We start from the raw sequence: 16,964 nt of genomic DNA on the forward strand, positions 1-16,964 counted from the left end.
CTGCACCAGCAGGAGCCTACACCATTTTTTATGATCACGCTGAACTGCAGTGCGACTGCAATTACAGCATGGTCAAGAAGGGAGGCGTCATGCTGGGTGGCCATGCCCTGTCACTGTGCAGGAGCCAGCACCGCTCACACACTAGTCCCCGGGTGCAGCCCCCAACCCCCGGGACACCCGGAGCAACAAAATGTAGATTCAGGCCACCAGGCCACGCCCCTACCTATGAAACCATGCCTCCTTTTTACCATTGCGCTGTTTATCTGCGCGCACTGCATTACAATCTCCCTCGCCACCTCTCTGGGTGTCACCAGTGATAGTGACACCTCTGCCATGCTTGTAGCAGCTGGTCCTAAGATCTACGCCTCAAGCCCTGAGTGTTTGCCCTTGTGACTTGTTGATCATCATAGCGAAGCAGATGCTTACAGAAAACTGCAGGGGCTTAGATTGAAAATAAAAAAAATTGATGGGTATAAGGTAGAGAGGAGCGGGTTCGGTTCTCCGAGAACCGAATTCCCCACGAACTCCACGTGGTTTACACTGGTCCGAGGCAGGCTCGGTTGTTCCCGCCTGACTCGGAAAACCTGAACAAGGGAAAATGTCATCATCCCGCTGTCAGATTCTCGTGAGATTCGGATTCCATATAAAGAGCTGCGCGTTGCTGCCATTTTTACTCGTGCATTGAAGAGAGAGCGGAGAGGACGTGGCTATGTTCTCTCAGTGGAAATCTCAATATCAGTGCTCAGTATCAGTGGTTACTTATTGCTGCTCAGTAATACTAGTAGTGTGTCTCTCCTGCTCAGTGTCAGTTCTCAGTAGTATCCTCATCAGTGCTCAGTATCACTGCTCATTGTCTTGTGCTGCATTGTGGTGCTCAGCATACTACAGTACATTACTAATAGTCCAGTGCTGCATCTTGCTGCTCAGTGTCAGTTCTAGTATCCTCATCAGTGCTCACTATCACTGCTCATTGCATTGTGGTGTTCTGTATACTACAGTAACATAGTAATATAGTATATATAGAGGAGCGGGTTCGGTTCTCCGAGAACCGAATTCCCGACGAACTCCACGTGGTTTACACTGGTCCGAGGCAGGCTCGGTTGTTCCCGCCTGACTCGGAAAACCTGAACAAGGGAAAATGTCATCATCCCGCTGTCGGATTCTCGCGAGATTCGGATTCCATATAAAGAGCTGCGCGTTGCCGCCATTTTTACTCGTGCATTGAAGAGAGAGCGGAGAGGACGTGGCTATGTTCTCTCAGTGGAAATCTCAATATCAGTGCTCAGTATCAGTGGTTACTTATTGCTGCTCAGTAATACTAGTAGTGTGTCTCTCCTGCTCAGTGTCAGTTCTCAGTAGTATCCTCATCAGTGCTCAGTATCACTGCTCATTGTCTTGTGCTGCATTGTGGTGCTCAGCATACTACAGTACATTACTAATAGTCCAGTGCTGCATCTTGCTGCTCAGTGTCAGTTCTAGTATCCTCATCAGTGCTCACTATCACTGCTCATTACATTGTGGTGTTCTGTATACTACAGTAACATAGTAATATAGTAACATATAGTAACATAGTTTTTGAGGTTGAATAGAGGCAAATTGCCCATCGTGTTCAACCTGTTTTAAGTTGTGATGATTCTACATACTTGCTGAATAATGTTTTATGACTAGTTAGCTACTATAACTCATGTTACCCCCGGATTAACCATGTTGATATTTTAAGTATTATAACCTTGGATAGCTTTTTCATTCAGAAATGTATCCATTCCTTTTTTAAATCCAATTACAGAGTCCGCCATTACCACCTTCCCTGGCAGGGAATTCCACATCCTGATTGCCCTAACAGTGAAGATCATAGTATCTCACCTGGCAGGTAAGTAGGAGTTGGGCTAGAGCTGTGGAGGATTGCTGCTCGGGCACCCCCTGTCAAGTGAAGGAGATCCAACTGAGGCAGCACAAGGGAACTCTCGAAAGAAGAACAAGGCTAGAGGAAGATCTGAGACAAAGAAATCTGACTTTTACCAGAGCTGACCAGAGGAAAGCACAAACACAGTCCCCCACTACCACAAATAATGCAGTCGAGTTTCCCACATTTGGGGAAATCACAGGGGTCAGCATACCCAGAGTGCAATGAATGAACCTCACCCTGGGAGAACAATCTTCATGACCATGGTATCTCCTATGCAAAATAAGTATGATTTGGGATAGGGCTGGGGAGGGCCGCTGCTCAGGCACATCTCTGTCAAGTAAAGGAGATTCAACTGAGGCAGCACAAGGGAACTCTCATCTGGGGACAACAACTGCAGGGAGAACACATATTTTCAGATGAACATGGGAGGGCAGAAGGCTGCCTAATACTGAAGCACCCCCAAACAACAAACCAAATGCAACTACTAGTGCAAGCATTCCTGGGGGAAGGCCTGCAGCAGACGGATTTGCATATGGTGATGTCATCCAAGCAGTGGGTCAAAGTTGGCTTCAACCCTCGTCTGCATATGAAAATAAAAAAGGGGTGTGCAGGGCATGGCGGCCTTTTGCGGCGCTTGGATGACCCCTAGTTCGCATTAAACACCTCCACCCTCCTTCGGTGTGGGGCTCATGTTGGCTATGCCCCAGCCCCTGAAGCATTCAAGCTGATTTCTTGCAGCAGCTGGGCACTGTAACAGCTCCAGAGCTGCTCTGTAAAGCAAGTAAAAGGGTGTGGGCCCTGCAGCACTACCTGTAGTTTGCATTGTGCGTTGGAAGGCACAAAGTAAGCAGACGGGGAAGTCAGGATAGTGCACAAGGGCATAGAAGGGAGCGGCTCAAGAAAAGAGAAGTGGAAACAGACAGCAAACTAGGCTGGAGAGAGACCTGAGACAAAGAGATCTGAATTATACGAGAGCCGACCAGAGGAAACACAAATTATGTAATCAAGTGTCCCACATTTGGGGAAATCGTAGGAGCAGCACACCCAGAGTGCATTGGGTGAGCCTTGCCCTGGGAGAAGCACCTTCCTGATCATAGTATCTCACCTGGCAGGTAAGTAGGAGTTGGGCTAGAGCTGGGGAGGGTCGCTGTACGGGCACCTCCCTGTCAAGTGAAGGAGATCCAACTGAGGCAGCACAAGGAAACTCTCGAAAAAAGAACAAGGCTAGATGAAGATCTGAGACATAGAAATCTGACTTTTACCAGAGCTGACCAGAGGAAAGCACAAACACAGTCCCCCACTACAACAAATAATGCAGTCGAGTTTCCCACATTTGGGGAAATCACAGGGGTCAGCATACCCAGAATGCAATGAATGAACCTCACCCTGGGAGAACAATCTTCATGATAATGGTATCTCCTATGCAAAATAAGTATGATTTGGGAAAGGGCTGGGGAGGGCCGCTGCTCAGGCACATCTCTGTCAAGTAAAGGAGATTCAACTGAGGCAGCACAAGGGAACTCTCATCTGGGGACAACAACTGCAGGGAGAACACATATTTTCAGATGAAAATGGGAGAGCAGAAGGCTGCCTAATACTGAAGCACCCCCAAACAACAAACCAAATGCATCAACTAGTACAAGCATTCCTGGGAAAAGGTCTGCAGAAGACGGATTTGCATACGGTGATGTCATCCAAGCAGTGGGCCAAAGTTGGCTGGAACCCTCATCTGCATATGAAAAGAGAAAAGGGTTATGCAGGGCATGGCGGCCTTTTGCGGCGCTTGGATGACCCCTAGTTCGCATTAAACACCTCCATTCTCCTTCGGTGTGGGGCTCATGTTGGCTATGCCCCAGCCCCTGAAGTATTCAAGCTGATTTCTTGCAGCAGCTGGGCACTGTAACAGCTCCAGAGCTGCTCTGTAAGGCAAGTAAAAGGGTGTGGGCCCTGCAGCACTACCTGTAGTTCGCATTGTGCGTTGGAAGGCACAAAGTAAGCAGACGGGAGAAGTCAGGATAGTGCACAAGGGCATAAAAGGGAGCGGCTCAAGAAAAGAGAAGTGGAAACAGGCAGCAAACTAGGCTGGAGAGAGACCTGAGACAAAGAGATCTAAATTATACGAGAGCCGACCAGGGGAAACACAAATTATGCAGTCAAGTGTCCCACATTTGGGGAAATCGCAGGAGCAGCACACCCAGAGTGCAATGGGTGAGCCTTGCCCTGGGAGAAGCACCTTCATGATCATAGTATCTCACCTGGCAGGTAAGTAGGAGTTGGGCTAGAGCTGGGGAGGGTTGCTGCTCGGGTACCCCCCTGTCAAGTGAAGGAGATCCAACTGAGGCAGCACCAGGGAACTCTCGAAAGAAGAACAAGGCTAGAGGAAAATCTGAGACAAAGAAATCTGACTTTTACCAGAGCTGACCAGAGGAAAGCACAAACACAGTTCCCCACTACCACAAATAATGCAGTCGAGTTTCCCACATTTGGGGAAATCACAGGGGTCAGCATACCCAAAATGCAATGAATGAACCTCACCCTCGGAGAACAATCTTCATGACCATGGTATCTCCTATGCAAAATAAGTATGATTTGGGATAGGGCTGGGGAGGGCCGCTGCTCAGGCACATCTCAGTCAAGTAAAGGAGATTCAACTGAGGCAGCACAAGGGAACTCCCATCTGGGGACAACAACTGCAGGGAGAACACATATTTTCAGATGAACATGGGAGGGCAGAAGGCTGCCTAATACTGAAGCACCCCCAAACAACAAACCAAATGCAACAACTAGTACAAGCATTCCTGGGGGAAGTTCTGCAGAAGACGGATTTGCATACGGTGATGTCATCCAAGCAGTGGGCCAAAGTTGGCTGGAACCCTCATCTGCATATGAAAAGAGAAAAGGGGTATGCAGGGCATGGCGGCCTTTTGCGGCGCTTGGATGACCCTTAGTTCGCATTAAACGCCCCCACCCTCCTTCGGTGTGGGGCTCATGTTGGCTATGCCCCAGCCCCTGAAGCATTCAAGCTGATTTCTTGCAGCAGCTGAGCACTGTAACAGCTCCAGAGCTGCTCTGTACGGCAAGTAAAAGGGTGTGGGCCCTGCAGCACTACCTGTAGTTTGCATTGTGCATTGGAAGGCACTTAAGAATAGAGAAGTGGAAACAGACAGAAAACTAGGCTGGAGAGAGACCTGAGACAAAGAGATCTGAATTATACGAGAGCCGACCAGGGGAAACACAAATTATGCAGTCAAGTTTCCCACATTTGGGGAAATCGCAGGAGCAGCACACCCAGAGTGCAATGGGTGAGCCTTGCCCTGGGAGAAGCACCTACGTGATCATAGTATCTCACCTGGCAGGTAAGTAGGAGTTGGGCTAGAGCTGGGGAGGGTCGCTGCTCGGGTACCCCCCTGTCAAGTGAAGGAGATCCAACTGAGGCAGCACAAGGGAATTCTCGAAAGAAGAACAAGGCTAGAGGAAGATCTGAGACAAAGAAATCTGACTTTTACCTGAGCTGACCAGAGGAAAACACAAACACAGTCCCCCACTACCACAAATAATGCTGTCGAGTTTCACACATTTGGGGAAATCACAGGGGTCAGCATACCCAGAATGCAATGAATGAACCTCACACTGGGAGAATAATCTTCATGACCATGGTATCTCCTATGCAAAATAAGTATGATTTGGGATAGGGCTGGGGAGGGCCGCTGCTCAGGCACATCTCTGTCAAGTAAAGGAGATTCAACTGAGGCAGCATAAGGGAACTTTCATCTGGGGACAACAACTGCAGGGAGAACACATATTTTCAGATGAACATGGGAGGGCAGAAGGCTGCCTAATACTGAAGCACCCCCAAACAACAAACCAAATGCAACAACTAGTGCAAGCATTCCTGGGGGAAGGCCTGCAGCAGATGGATTTGCATATGGTGATGTCATCCAAGCAGTGGGTCAAAGTTGGCTTCAACCCTCGTCTGCATATGAAAAGAGAAAAGGGGCGTGCAGGGCATGGCGGCCTTTTGCGGCGCTTGGATGACCCCTAGTTCGCATTAAACACCTCCACCCTCCTTTGGTGTGGGGCTCATGTTGGCTATGCCCCAGCCCCTGAAGCATTCAAGCTGATTTCTTGCAGTAGCTGGGCACTGTAACAGCTCCAGAGCTGCTCTGTACGGCAAGTAAAAGGGTGTGGGCCGTGCAGCACTACCTGTAGTTTGCATTGTGCATTGGAAGGCACAAAGTAAGCAGACGGGAGAAGTAAGGATAGTGCGCAAGGCCATAGAATGGAGCGGCTTAAGAAAAGAGAAGTGGAAACAGACAGCAAACTAGGCTGGAGAGAGACCTGAGACAAAGAGATCTGAATTATACGAGAGCCGACCAGGGGAAACACAAATTATGCAGTCAAGTTTCCCACATTTGGGGAAATCGCAGGGGCAGCACATCCAGAGTGCAATGGGTGAGCCTTGCCCTGGGAGAAGCACCTTCATGATTATAGTATCTCACCTGGCAGGTAAGTAGAAGTTGGGCTAGAGCTGGGGAGGGTCGCTGCTCGGGCACCCCCCTGTCAAGTGAAGGAGATCCAACTGAGGCAGCACAAGGGAACTCTCGAAAGAAGAACAAGGCTAGAGGAAGAACTGAAACAAAGAAATCTGACTTTTACCAGAGCTGACCAGAGGAAAGCACAAACACAGTCCCCCACTACCACAAATAATGCAGTTGAGTTTCCCACATTTGGGGAAATCACAGGGGTCAGCATACCCAGAATGCAATGAATGAACCTCACCCTGGGAGAACAATCTTCAAGACCATGGTCTCTCCTATGCAAAATAAGTATGATTTGGGATAGGGCTGGGGAGGGCCGCTGCTCAGGCACATCTCTGTCAAGTAAAGGAGATTCAACTGAGGCAGCACAAGGGAACTCTCATCTGGGGACAACAACTGCAGGGAGAACACATATTTTCAGATGAACATGGGAGGGAAGAAGGCTGCCTAATACTGAAGCACCCCCAAACAACAAACCAAATGCAACAACTAGTGCAAGCATTCCTGGGGGAAGGCCTGCAGCAGATGGATTTACATATGGTGATGCCATCCAAGCAGTGGGTCAAAGTTGGCTTCAACCCTCGTCTGCATATGAAAAGAGAAAAGGGGCGTGCAGGGCATGGCGGCCTTTTGCGGCGCTTGGATGACCCCTAGTTCGCATTACACACCTCCACCCTCCTTCGATGTGGGGCTCATGTTGGCCATGCCCCAGCCCCTGAAGCATTCAAGCTGATTTCTTGCAGCAGCTGGGCACTGTAACTGCTCCAGAGCTGCTCTGTAAAGCAAGTAAAAGGGTGTGGGCCCTGCAGCACTACCTGTAGTTTGCATTGTGCGTTGGAAGGCACGAAGTAAGCAGACGGGAGAAGTCAGGATAGTGCGCAAGGGCATAGAAGGGAGCGGCTCAAGAAAAGAGAAGTGGAAACAGACAGCAAACTAGGCTGGAGAGAGACCTGAGACAAAGAGATCTGAATTATACGAGAGCCGACCAAGGGAAACACAAATTATGCAGTCAAGTTTCCCACATTTGGGGAAATCACAGGGGCAGCACAACCAGAGTGCAATGGGTGAGCCTTGCCCTGGGAGAAGCACCTTCATGATCATAGTATCTCACCTGGCAGGTAAGTAGGAGTTTGGCTAGAGCTGGGGAGGGTCGCTGCTCGGGCACCCCCCTGTCAAGTGAAAGAGATCCAACTGAGGCAGCACAAGGGAACTCTCGAAAGAAGAACAAGGCTAGAGGAAGATCTGAGATAAAGAAATCTGATTTTTACCAGAGCTGACCAGAGGAAAGCACAAACACAGTCCCCCACTACCACAAATAATGCAGTCGAGTTTCCCACATTTGGGGAAATCACAGGGGTCAGCATACCCAGAATGAAATGAATGAACCTCACCCTGGGAGAACAATCTTCATGACCATGGTATCGCCTATGCAAAATAAGTATGATTTGGGATAGGGCTGGGGAGGGCCGCTGCTCAGGCACATCTCTGTCAAGTAAAGGAGATTCAACTGAGGCAGCACAAGGGAACTCTCATCTGGGGACAACAACTGCAGGGAGAACACATATTTTCAGATGAACATGGGAGGGCAGAAGGCTGCCTAATACTGAAGCACCCCCAAACAACAAACCAAATGCAACAACTAGTGCAAGCATTCCTGGGGGAAGGCCTGCAGCAGATGGATTTGCATATGGTGATGTCATCCAAACAGTGGGTCAAAGTTGGCTTCAACCCTCGTCTGCATATGAAAAGAGACAAGGGGCGTGCAGGGCATGGCGGCCTTTTGCGGCGCTTGGATGACCCCTAGTTCGCATTACACACCTCCACCCTCCTTCGGTGTGGGGCTCATGTTGGCTATTCCCCAGCCCCTGAAGCATTCAAGCTGATTTCTTGCAGCAGCTGGGCACTGTAACTGCTCCAGAGACGCTCTGTAAGGCAAGTAAAAGGGTGTGGGTCCTGCAGCACTACCTGTAGTTTGCATTGTGCGTTGGAAGGCACGAAGTAAGCAGACGGGAGAAGTCAGGATAGTGCGCAAGGGCATAGAAGGGAGCGGCTCAAGAAAAGAGAAGTAGAAACAGACAGCAAACTAGGCTGGAGAGAGACCTGAGACAAAGAGATCTGAATTATACGAGAGCCGACCAGGGGAAACACAAATTATGCAGTCAAGTTTCCCACATTTGGGGAAATCGCAGAAGCAGCACACCCAGAGTGCAATGGGTGAGCCTTGCCCTGGGAGAAGCACCTTCATGATCATAGTATCTCACCTGGCAGGTAAGTAGGAGTTGGGCTAGAGCTGGGGAGGGTCGCTGCTCGAGCATCCCCCTGTCAAGTAAAGGAGATTCAACTGAGGCAGCACAAGGGAACTCTCATCTGGGGACAACAACTGCAGGGAGAACACATATTTTCAGATAAAAATCTTGGTCATGCTCTGGTTTCTCTTCAGAACGAACAAATCTTTTGCCTTTTACTAAAGATTTCCGTGGAGAGGAGCAAAACCGAGTTTTATCTCAATTTTTGCATGCCCCATGTTTTTGGGGTTTCTTTTATCGGTTTAAAGATAGAATGAGTGTGCTTTAATGTAAGCTCATTTGCATAGAAATGACAGTAAATGTTTGTTTCTTTTCAAACAGAACTTTCTTGACCATGCTACTTGCTTGAAAGATCTGGGAGCACATGGAATACAGTACAAACCATGCTTATAGCAAGGAGAAGACAGGTGAGAAATCTGCTTTCTTTCAAATTGGGCGCTCACTTTGATCTGAATGAGGACTGCTGGCACGGCACTCAGGCGACAGGTGGAATCTTGGTCATGCTCTGGTTTCTCTTCAGAACGAACAAATCTTTCGCCTTTTACTAAAGATTTCCGTGGAGAGGAGCAAAACTGAGTTTTATCTCAATTTTTGCATGCCCCATATTATTGGGGTTTCTTTTATCGGATTAAAGACAGAACGAGTGTGCTTTCTTGTTAGCTTTAATGTAAGTTTATTTGCATAACAATGACAATAAATGTCTGTTTCTTTTCAAGCAGAACTTTCTTGACCATACTAATTGCTTGAAAGATCTGGGAGCACATGGAAAAGAGTACAAACCATGCTTATAGCAAGGGGAAGCCTGGTGAGAAATCTGCTTTCTTTCTTTCAAATTGGGTGCTCACTTTGAGCTGAATGAGGACTGCTGGCATGGCACTCAGGCGACAGGTGGAATCTTGGTCATGCTCTGGTTTCTCTTCAGAACGAACAAATCTTTTGCCTTTTACTAAAGATTTCCGTGGAGAGGAGCAAAACTGAGTTTTATCTCAATTTTTGCATGCCCCGTCTTATTGGGGTTTCTTTTATCAGTTTAAAGATAGAACGAGTGTGCTTTAATGTAAGCTCATTTGCGTAGAAATGACAGTAAATGTTTGTTTCTTTTCAAACAGAACTTTCTTGACTATACTAATTGCTTGAAAGATCTGGGAGCACATGGAAAAGAGTACAAACCATGTTTATAGCAAGGGGAAGCCTGGTGAGAAATCTGCTTTCTTTCTTTCAAATTGGGTGCTCACTTTGAGCTGAATGAGGACTGCTGGCATGGCACTCAGGCGACAGGTAGAATCTTGGTCATGCTGTGGTTTCTCTTCAGAACGAACAAATCTTTCGCCTTTTACTAAAGATTTCCGTGGAGAGGAGCAAAACTGAGTTTTATCTCAATTTTTGCATGCCCCATCTTATTGGGGTTTTATTTTATTGGTTTAAAGATAGAACGAGTGTGCTTTAATGTAAGCTCATTTGCATAGAAATGACAGTAAATGTTTGTTTCTTTTCAAACAGAACTTTCTTGACCACACTAATTGTTTGAAAGATCTGGGAGCACATGGAAAAGAGTACAAACCATGTTTATAGCAAGGGGAAGCCTGGTGAGAAATCTGCTTTCTTTCATTCAAATTGGGTGCTCACTTTGAGCTGAATGAGAACTGCTGGCATGGCACTCAGGCGACAGGTGGAATCTTGGTCATGCTCTGGTTTCTCTTCAGAACTAACAAATATTTCGCCTTTTATTAAAGATTTCCGTGGAGAGGAGCAAAACTGAGTTTTATCTCAATTTTTGCATGCCCCATATTATTGGGGTTTCTTTTATCAGTTTAAAGACAGAACGAGTGTGCTTTCTTGTTAGCTTTAATGTAAGTTTATTTGCATAACAATGACAGTAAATGTTTGTTTCTTTTCAAACAGAACTTTCTTGACCATGCTACTTGCTTGAAAGATCTGGGAGCACATGGAAAACAGTACAAACCATGCAGTATCACAAGAGCCTTTATTTGATCTTTCATGAAGATAGAGCAGAATTGAGGACACGTCAACAATTTCTGCCGAAGGTGGTTCATCTTTCCACATGGTGCCTTTGGCCACTGACACCTTCGTTGAGTCAAAGTCTCTGGCTGTGGTCAGAACTTTGAAAATTTATGTCACCAGAACGGTTCAGATTAGGAAAACAGAGGCTCTGTTTGTCCTGTATGCTCCCAACATGATTGGGTGTCCTGCTTCCATGCAGACCATTATGCGCTGGATCTGTGGTAAGATTCAGCATGCTCATTCCACGGCAGGATTGCCGTTACTGAATTAGGTGAAGACCCATTCTACTAGAAAGGTGGGTTCATCCTGGGCAGCTGGTCGGGGAGTCTCGGCATTGCAACTTTGCCGAGCAGCTATTTAGTAAACACTTTTGCTAAGTTTTACAAGTTTGATACCTTGGCTGATGATAACCTCAAGTTGGGTCATTCGGTGCTGCAGAGTCGTACGCACTCTCCCACCCGTTCAAGAGCTTTGGTATAACCCCATGGTTCTTAATGTGACCCCAGCATCCTCTAGGTCGTATGAGAAAATAGGATTTTAATACCTACCGGTAAATCCTTTTCTCTTAGTACGTAGAGGATGCTGGGCACCCGTCCCAGTCCATACTGTGTCTGCAGTTATTACTTGTGGTTATACACATGTTGTGTTACGGTTCTGGTCAGCTTTTTGCTGCAATTGTTCATGCCGTTGGCTTGTGTTCTGTTGAATGCCACGTTCTGCGGCATGCTTAAGGTGTGAGCTGGTAAGATGCTCACCTTAGTTTAACAATAAATCCTTTCCTCGAAATGTCCGTCTCCCTGGGCACAGTTCCTATAACTGGAGTCTGGAGGAGGGGCATAGAGGGAGGAGCCAGTTCACACCCTTTGAAAGTCTTAAAGTGCCCATGTCTCTTGCGGATCCCGTCTATACCCCATGGTTCTTAATGTGACCCCAGCATCCTCTACGGACTAAGAGAAAAGGATGCCCTTGTGTACTATCCTGACTTCTCCTCCCGTCTGCTTACTTTGTGCCTTCCAACGCACAATGCGAACTACAGGTGGTGCTGCAGGGCCCACACCCTTTTACTTGCCTTACAGAGCAGCTCTGGAGCTGTTACAGTGCCCAGCTGCTGCAAGAAATCAGCATGAATGCTTCAGGGGATGGGGCATGGCCAACATGAGCCCCACACCAAAGGAGGGTGGGGGTGTTTAATGCGAACTAGGGGTCATCCAAGCACTGCAAAAGGCCGCCATGCCCTGCATGCCCCTTTTCTCTTTTTATATGCAGATGAGGGTTCCAGCCAACTTTGGCCCACTGCTTGGATGACATCACCGTATGCAAATCCGTCTGCTGCAGACCTTCCCCCAGGAATGCTTGCACTAGTTGTTGGATATGGTTTGATATTTGATGGTGCTTCAGTATTAGGCAGCCTTCCGCCCTCCCATGTTCATCTGAAAAGATGTGGTCTCCCTGCAGTTGTTGTCCCCAGACGAGAGTTCCCTTGTGCTTCCTCAGTTGAATCTCCTTAACTTGACGGGGGAGGGGCTGCCCGAGCTGCCACCCTCCCCAGCCCTATCCCAACTCATACTTATTTTACATATTAGATCTCTTGATCATGAAGATTGTTCTCACAGGGTGAGGTTCATCCATTATATTTTAAAATAGGAAGGTACAAATTACATATTTGAATTGCATCTATGTGCTGGATTCAAATGTCCCCCCCCCCCCCTTCCTTTCTCAATTGTGCCCGTCAGCAGCTATTCTAAGGTTGCTGCCAATGGGTGTGACACATTAATTTCTTCTGTGGGGTACACTGGACTCCACAAGGATTCACATTGGGGTGTAGAGTAGGATCTTGATCTGAGACACCAACCGGCTCAAAGCTTTTGACTGTTCCCAAGAAGCTCAGTGCATTCTCCTCTATAACCCCGCTTCCATGAACAGGGAGCTCAGTTTGTAGTTGGTGCCTTCAGTAGCAGGCCAATTAACAGGGGCCTGCCTCAGGCAGCCTATTCTTAGCTATTAATTTTGACAAGAAAAGAAGAACTTGTTTTATGAGAATCTACAAGGGCTGCAGCAGGCTAGGTCTAATAGACATCTTTACTGCAGCTTCATCACTCCCAGCGGCGCTATATACTCCCGTGCCCTGGTTGCTGGGTCACTGCAGCGGAGGCTCCGGTTTCATCCTAAGGTCAGTCACACACACACCACCCTTCCGGATCACAAGGCCGCTGATGAAGGGGAGCGAGGCCGTAGGGGGTGGGCCGTGTGCGCACTGCGGTGGACACTGATTACTGGGCAGCCGCTCCACTAGCCACCAGGTACAGTTAAGGAGCACTGGTCTGGGGGTTTTTCTCCTATATTAACCCAATTTTGTACTGCCCGCAGCGCATTGTGATAGGTAATAGGGCCTGATTCAGGTTGGATTGCAATCACAATAAGCGATCCAACTGCAAAAATTGCTAAGAGCATACGCATGTGCCTGCATTTTCTGCGGCACCCCGCAGAGAATGTGATCGCCTCTGCCTGTCAATCGGGGCGGGGAAGGGGGGGAGAGGTGGGTCAGCAACACTCCATTTCCAAGTCAGGGATGGAGCGGTGCGGGGGCAAGGCTTCAAAATGGGGTCTGCAACGGAGGAGACACAGGGGGCGTGGTCACAGCGGCTGTATGACATCACATTCAGCCGCTGTGATCACAAAAATGGTGGCGGCTTCCTGCGCGCACATACAGTCTGCACCAGCAGGAGCCTATACCATTTTTTATGATCACGCTGAACTGCAGTGCGACTGCAATTACAGCATGGTCAAGAAGGGAGGCGTCATGCTGGGTGGCCATGCCCTGTCACTGTGCAGGAGCCAGCACCGCTCACACACTAGTCCCCGGGTGCAGCCCCCAACCCCCGGGACACCCGGAGCAACAAAATGTAGATTCAGGCCACCAGGCCACGCCCCTACCTATGAAACCATGCCTCCTTTTTACCATTGCGCTGCTTATCTGCGCGCACTGCATTACAATCTCCCTCGCCACCTCTCTGGGTGTCACCAGTGATAGTGACACCTCTGCCATGCTTGTAGCAGCTGGTCCTAAGATCTACGCCTCAAACCCTGAGTGTTTGCCCTTGTGACTTGTTGATCATCATAGCGAAGCAGATGCTTACAGAAAACTGCAGGGGCTTAGATTGAAAATAAAAAAATTTATGGGTATAAGGTAGAGAGGAGCGGGTTCGGTTCTCCGAGAACCGAATTCCCCACGAACTCCACGTGGTTTACACTGGTCCGAGGCAGGCTCGGTTGTTCCCGCCTGACTCGGAAAACCTGAACAAGGGAAAATGTCATCATCCCGCTGTCGGATTCTCGCGAGATTCGGATTCCATATAAAGAGCTGCGCGTTGCTGCCATTTTTACTCGTGCATTGAAGAGAGAGCGGAGAGGACGTGGCTATGTTCTCTCAGTGGAAATCTCAATATCAGTGCTCAGTATCAGTGGTTACTTATTGCTGCTCAGTAATACTAGTAGTGTGTCTCTCCTGCTCAGTGTCAGTTCTCAGTAGTATCCTCATCAGTGCTCAGTATCACTGCTCATTGTCTTGTGCTGCATTGTGGTGCTCAGCATACTACAGTACATTACTAATAGTCCAGTGCTGCATCTTGCTGCTCAGTGTCAGTTCTAGTATCCTCATCAGTGCTCACTATCACTGCTCATTGCATTGTGGTGTTCTGTATACTACAATAACATAGTAATATAGTAACATAGTTTTTGAGGTTGAATAGAGGCAAATTGCCCATCGTGTTCAACCTGTTTTAAGTTGTGATGATTCTACATACTTGCTGAATAATGTTTTATGACTAGTTAGCTACTATAACTCATGTTACCCCCGGATTAACCATGTTGATATTTTAAGTATTATAACCTTGGATAGCTTTTTCATTCAGAAATGTATCCATTCCTTTTTTAAATCCAATTACAGAGTCCGCCATTACCACCTTCCCTGGCAGGGAATTCCACATCCTGATTGCCCTAACAGTGAAGAAACCTTTCCTCCATTGCGTTCTGAACTTTCCTCCAGTCGCAGCGAGTGACCACGTGTTCTTTTAATAAATAATTCCTCTGATAACTCTTTGTTATGTATCTTTACATATTTGAAGATATTAATAATATCTCCTCTTAGGCACCTCTTTTCTAGTGTATAAATATTCAGCCTAGTAAGTCTTTCCTTATAGTCCAGTACTTTTAGGCCTTTAATCAATTTAGTCTTCAGGATCTCTTACACTTCCATGAGCAGCAGAGTAGTGCAATGGAAGCATGCTGGGCCCATAACCCAGAGGTCGATTGATCGAAACTATCCTCTGCTATGTGCATTTTTTTTTTTATAATTAAAGTAATCAAAAACTGGGATTGATATTTTGGCTCTTTTATTTTTACTTAAAGTACAATAACTTTTATCATTTTAATTTGTTTTAATAGTATATTGACAGCATTGTTTTCTTTAAAAAATCCACTTAATTTTCTTTACCCTATTACTGAAATGGTAACTGACAAAAACAAACTACATTGTCACCAGAAGAGCAATGCAAAATGTACAAGTGATATATGAAAATCATCTTCCATCTTGAATTTCAATGATGCATTGGGACAACAATTTGTGAGAAACATCTTCACCCACAAAGAAAGATTTTCTTAATTCCTTACCTGTGTGCTGATTAGATATCACCTTGTTTTCACATTAAACAGACTTCCCCGTGAGGAAGCAGCAAGGATGCAGTGACGTTTCCTGGTGTCAACCTGTATTATTTCAGTAGACATTGAAATGAGGATGCATCTTTGATGCCTTTCCAATGAAGCAAGTTTATTTCAGTAATAGGTGAAAAACCATTCCTACAAAGGTGTTAATCAGAGACTTGGCTTTGTGGACACTTTTCAGAGAGCAAATTTGTTAGCATAAACATAAAATCAGAAAATGAAGAGCTGTTTAATCACTCAATTGGACTTTTCTGCCAGCATTTTTTTTTTCTCTGCAACCCACTGCTAAATTGTGCTTCCTAGCTGTTTTTTTATAAAATCACTTAATCAAATCTAACTCTGATTGAACCACCAACCTTTTGGTTAATAGCCAAACATGCTAACCGATTGCGCCACAGAGACACCTTGCAAAAGTCAATACTGACAAAGGCTAATAATCATTCATCTAGAAAAACTTTAAAAAGTCAATAATCTGGAGAATTTTTGTAAGAAACACATTGGTACTTTCCCATGATGAGTGAGTGCTTCAGGATTTCTTGCACTTACATGGGCTATTAACCAAAAGGTTGGTGGTTCAATCCCACCCAGGGATGTAATTGACCTTGTCATCAGATTTTGGTGATCTTTAAGTAGACAAGTCAAAATTTCAAACCCCCTCTTATGGTGTAGGGTACCTGGCCTTCTCTGACGTAATCAGAGTTAGATTTAATTAACTGATTTTATAAAAAACAGCTAGGAAGCACAATTTAGCAGTGGGTTGCAGAGAAAAAAATAACATTTTAAACCTACCGGTAATTTTTTTTTCTCGTAGTCCGTAGAGGATGATGGGGACTCCGTAAGGACCATGGGGGATAGACGGGCTCCGCAGCAGACATGGGCACTTTAAGAAAGACTTCAGATCTGGGTGTGCACTGGCTCCTCCCTCTATGCCCCTCCTCCATACCTCAGTTAGAGAAACTGTGCCCAGAGGAGACAGACAGTACGAGGAAAGGATTTTTGTTAATCCAAGGTCAAGATTCATACCAGCCACACCAATCACACCGTATAACTTGTGATATACTACCCAGTTAACAGTATGAATCAAATCTAACTCTGATTACATCAGAGAAGGCCAGGTACCCTACACCATAACAGGGGTTTTCGAAATTTTGACTTGTCTACTTAAAGATCAACAAAATCTGATAACAAGTTCAATTACGTCCCTGGGTGGGATTGAACCACCAACCTTTTGGTTAATAGCCGTACACACTAACTGATTGCGCCACAGCGAAACTTTGCAAAAGTACATACTGACAAAGGCTAATAAGCATTCATCTAGAACGTTTCCTATAAAAACTTTAAATAGTCAATAATCTGGAGAGTTTTTGTAAGATGTTTCTTCCATCAACCAATGAAGAAACACATTGGTACTTTCCCATGATGAGTGAGTGCTTCAGGATCTCTTGCACTTACATGTGCAGCAGAGTACTGTAA

General features: G+C 46.6%; 16 non-coding genes and 1 pseudogene across 16 annotated transcripts; 5 read left to right on the forward strand and 12 right to left on the reverse strand.

Moving 5' to 3' along the window:
* Positions 1-2,029: 2,029 nt before the first annotated feature.
* On the reverse strand, positions 2,030-2,193 carry LOC134982692 (U1 spliceosomal RNA). The gene has a single exon (XR_010191366.1). It is a non-coding gene; the product is annotated as a U1 spliceosomal RNA (small nuclear RNA).
* A 670-nt stretch (positions 2,194-2,863) lies between these two features.
* Positions 2,864-3,026, reverse strand: LOC134982294 (U1 spliceosomal RNA). The gene has a single exon (XR_010191022.1). It is a non-coding gene; the product is annotated as a U1 spliceosomal RNA (small nuclear RNA).
* Positions 3,027-3,178: 152 nt separating this feature from the next.
* Positions 3,179-3,342, reverse strand: LOC134982568 (U1 spliceosomal RNA). Its single transcript, XR_010191252.1, has one exon. It is a non-coding gene; the product is annotated as a U1 spliceosomal RNA (small nuclear RNA).
* Positions 3,343-4,034: 692 nt separating this feature from the next.
* On the reverse strand, positions 4,035-4,176 carry LOC134982952 (U1 spliceosomal RNA; annotated as a pseudogene).
* Positions 4,177-4,328: 152 nt separating this feature from the next.
* On the reverse strand, positions 4,329-4,492 carry LOC134982595 (U1 spliceosomal RNA). The gene has a single exon (XR_010191277.1). It is a non-coding gene; the product is annotated as a U1 spliceosomal RNA (small nuclear RNA).
* Positions 4,493-5,107: 615 nt separating this feature from the next.
* LOC134982937 (U1 spliceosomal RNA) lies at positions 5,108-5,270 on the reverse strand. The gene has a single exon (XR_010191563.1). It is a non-coding gene; the product is annotated as a U1 spliceosomal RNA (small nuclear RNA).
* Positions 5,271-5,422: 152 nt separating this feature from the next.
* On the reverse strand, positions 5,423-5,586 carry LOC134982755 (U1 spliceosomal RNA). The gene has a single exon (XR_010191422.1). It is a non-coding gene; the product is annotated as a U1 spliceosomal RNA (small nuclear RNA).
* A 671-nt stretch (positions 5,587-6,257) lies between these two features.
* On the reverse strand, positions 6,258-6,420 carry LOC134982232 (U1 spliceosomal RNA). Its single transcript, XR_010190977.1, has one exon. It is a non-coding gene; the product is annotated as a U1 spliceosomal RNA (small nuclear RNA).
* Positions 6,421-6,572: 152 nt separating this feature from the next.
* Positions 6,573-6,736, reverse strand: LOC134982522 (U1 spliceosomal RNA). Its single transcript, XR_010191210.1, has one exon. It is a non-coding gene; the product is annotated as a U1 spliceosomal RNA (small nuclear RNA).
* A 671-nt stretch (positions 6,737-7,407) lies between these two features.
* On the reverse strand, positions 7,408-7,570 carry LOC134982248 (U1 spliceosomal RNA). The gene has a single exon (XR_010190989.1). It is a non-coding gene; the product is annotated as a U1 spliceosomal RNA (small nuclear RNA).
* A 152-nt stretch (positions 7,571-7,722) lies between these two features.
* On the reverse strand, positions 7,723-7,886 carry LOC134982682 (U1 spliceosomal RNA). Its single transcript, XR_010191357.1, has one exon. It is a non-coding gene; the product is annotated as a U1 spliceosomal RNA (small nuclear RNA).
* A 671-nt stretch (positions 7,887-8,557) lies between these two features.
* LOC134982910 (U1 spliceosomal RNA) lies at positions 8,558-8,720 on the reverse strand. The gene has a single exon (XR_010191539.1). It is a non-coding gene; the product is annotated as a U1 spliceosomal RNA (small nuclear RNA).
* A 144-nt stretch (positions 8,721-8,864) lies between these two features.
* Positions 8,865-8,980, forward strand: LOC134982376 (U5 spliceosomal RNA). The gene has a single exon (XR_010191077.1). It is a non-coding gene; the product is annotated as a U5 spliceosomal RNA (small nuclear RNA).
* Positions 8,981-9,250: 270 nt separating this feature from the next.
* Positions 9,251-9,366, forward strand: LOC134982352 (U5 spliceosomal RNA). The gene has a single exon (XR_010191055.1). It is a non-coding gene; the product is annotated as a U5 spliceosomal RNA (small nuclear RNA).
* Positions 9,367-9,652: 286 nt separating this feature from the next.
* Positions 9,653-9,768, forward strand: LOC134982372 (U5 spliceosomal RNA). Its single transcript, XR_010191073.1, has one exon. It is a non-coding gene; the product is annotated as a U5 spliceosomal RNA (small nuclear RNA).
* A 274-nt stretch (positions 9,769-10,042) lies between these two features.
* Positions 10,043-10,158, forward strand: LOC134982391 (U5 spliceosomal RNA). Its single transcript, XR_010191090.1, has one exon. It is a non-coding gene; the product is annotated as a U5 spliceosomal RNA (small nuclear RNA).
* A 275-nt stretch (positions 10,159-10,433) lies between these two features.
* On the forward strand, positions 10,434-10,549 carry LOC134982428 (U5 spliceosomal RNA). Its single transcript, XR_010191125.1, has one exon. It is a non-coding gene; the product is annotated as a U5 spliceosomal RNA (small nuclear RNA).
* Positions 10,550-16,964: the final 6,415 nt, after the last annotated feature.

The sequence above is a fragment of the Pseudophryne corroboree genome, assembly GCF_028390025.1.
Source record: "Pseudophryne corroboree isolate aPseCor3 chromosome 12 unlocalized genomic scaffold, aPseCor3.hap2 SUPER_12_unloc_1, whole genome shotgun sequence".
NCBI lineage: Eukaryota > Metazoa > Chordata > Amphibia > Anura > Myobatrachidae > Pseudophryne > Pseudophryne corroboree.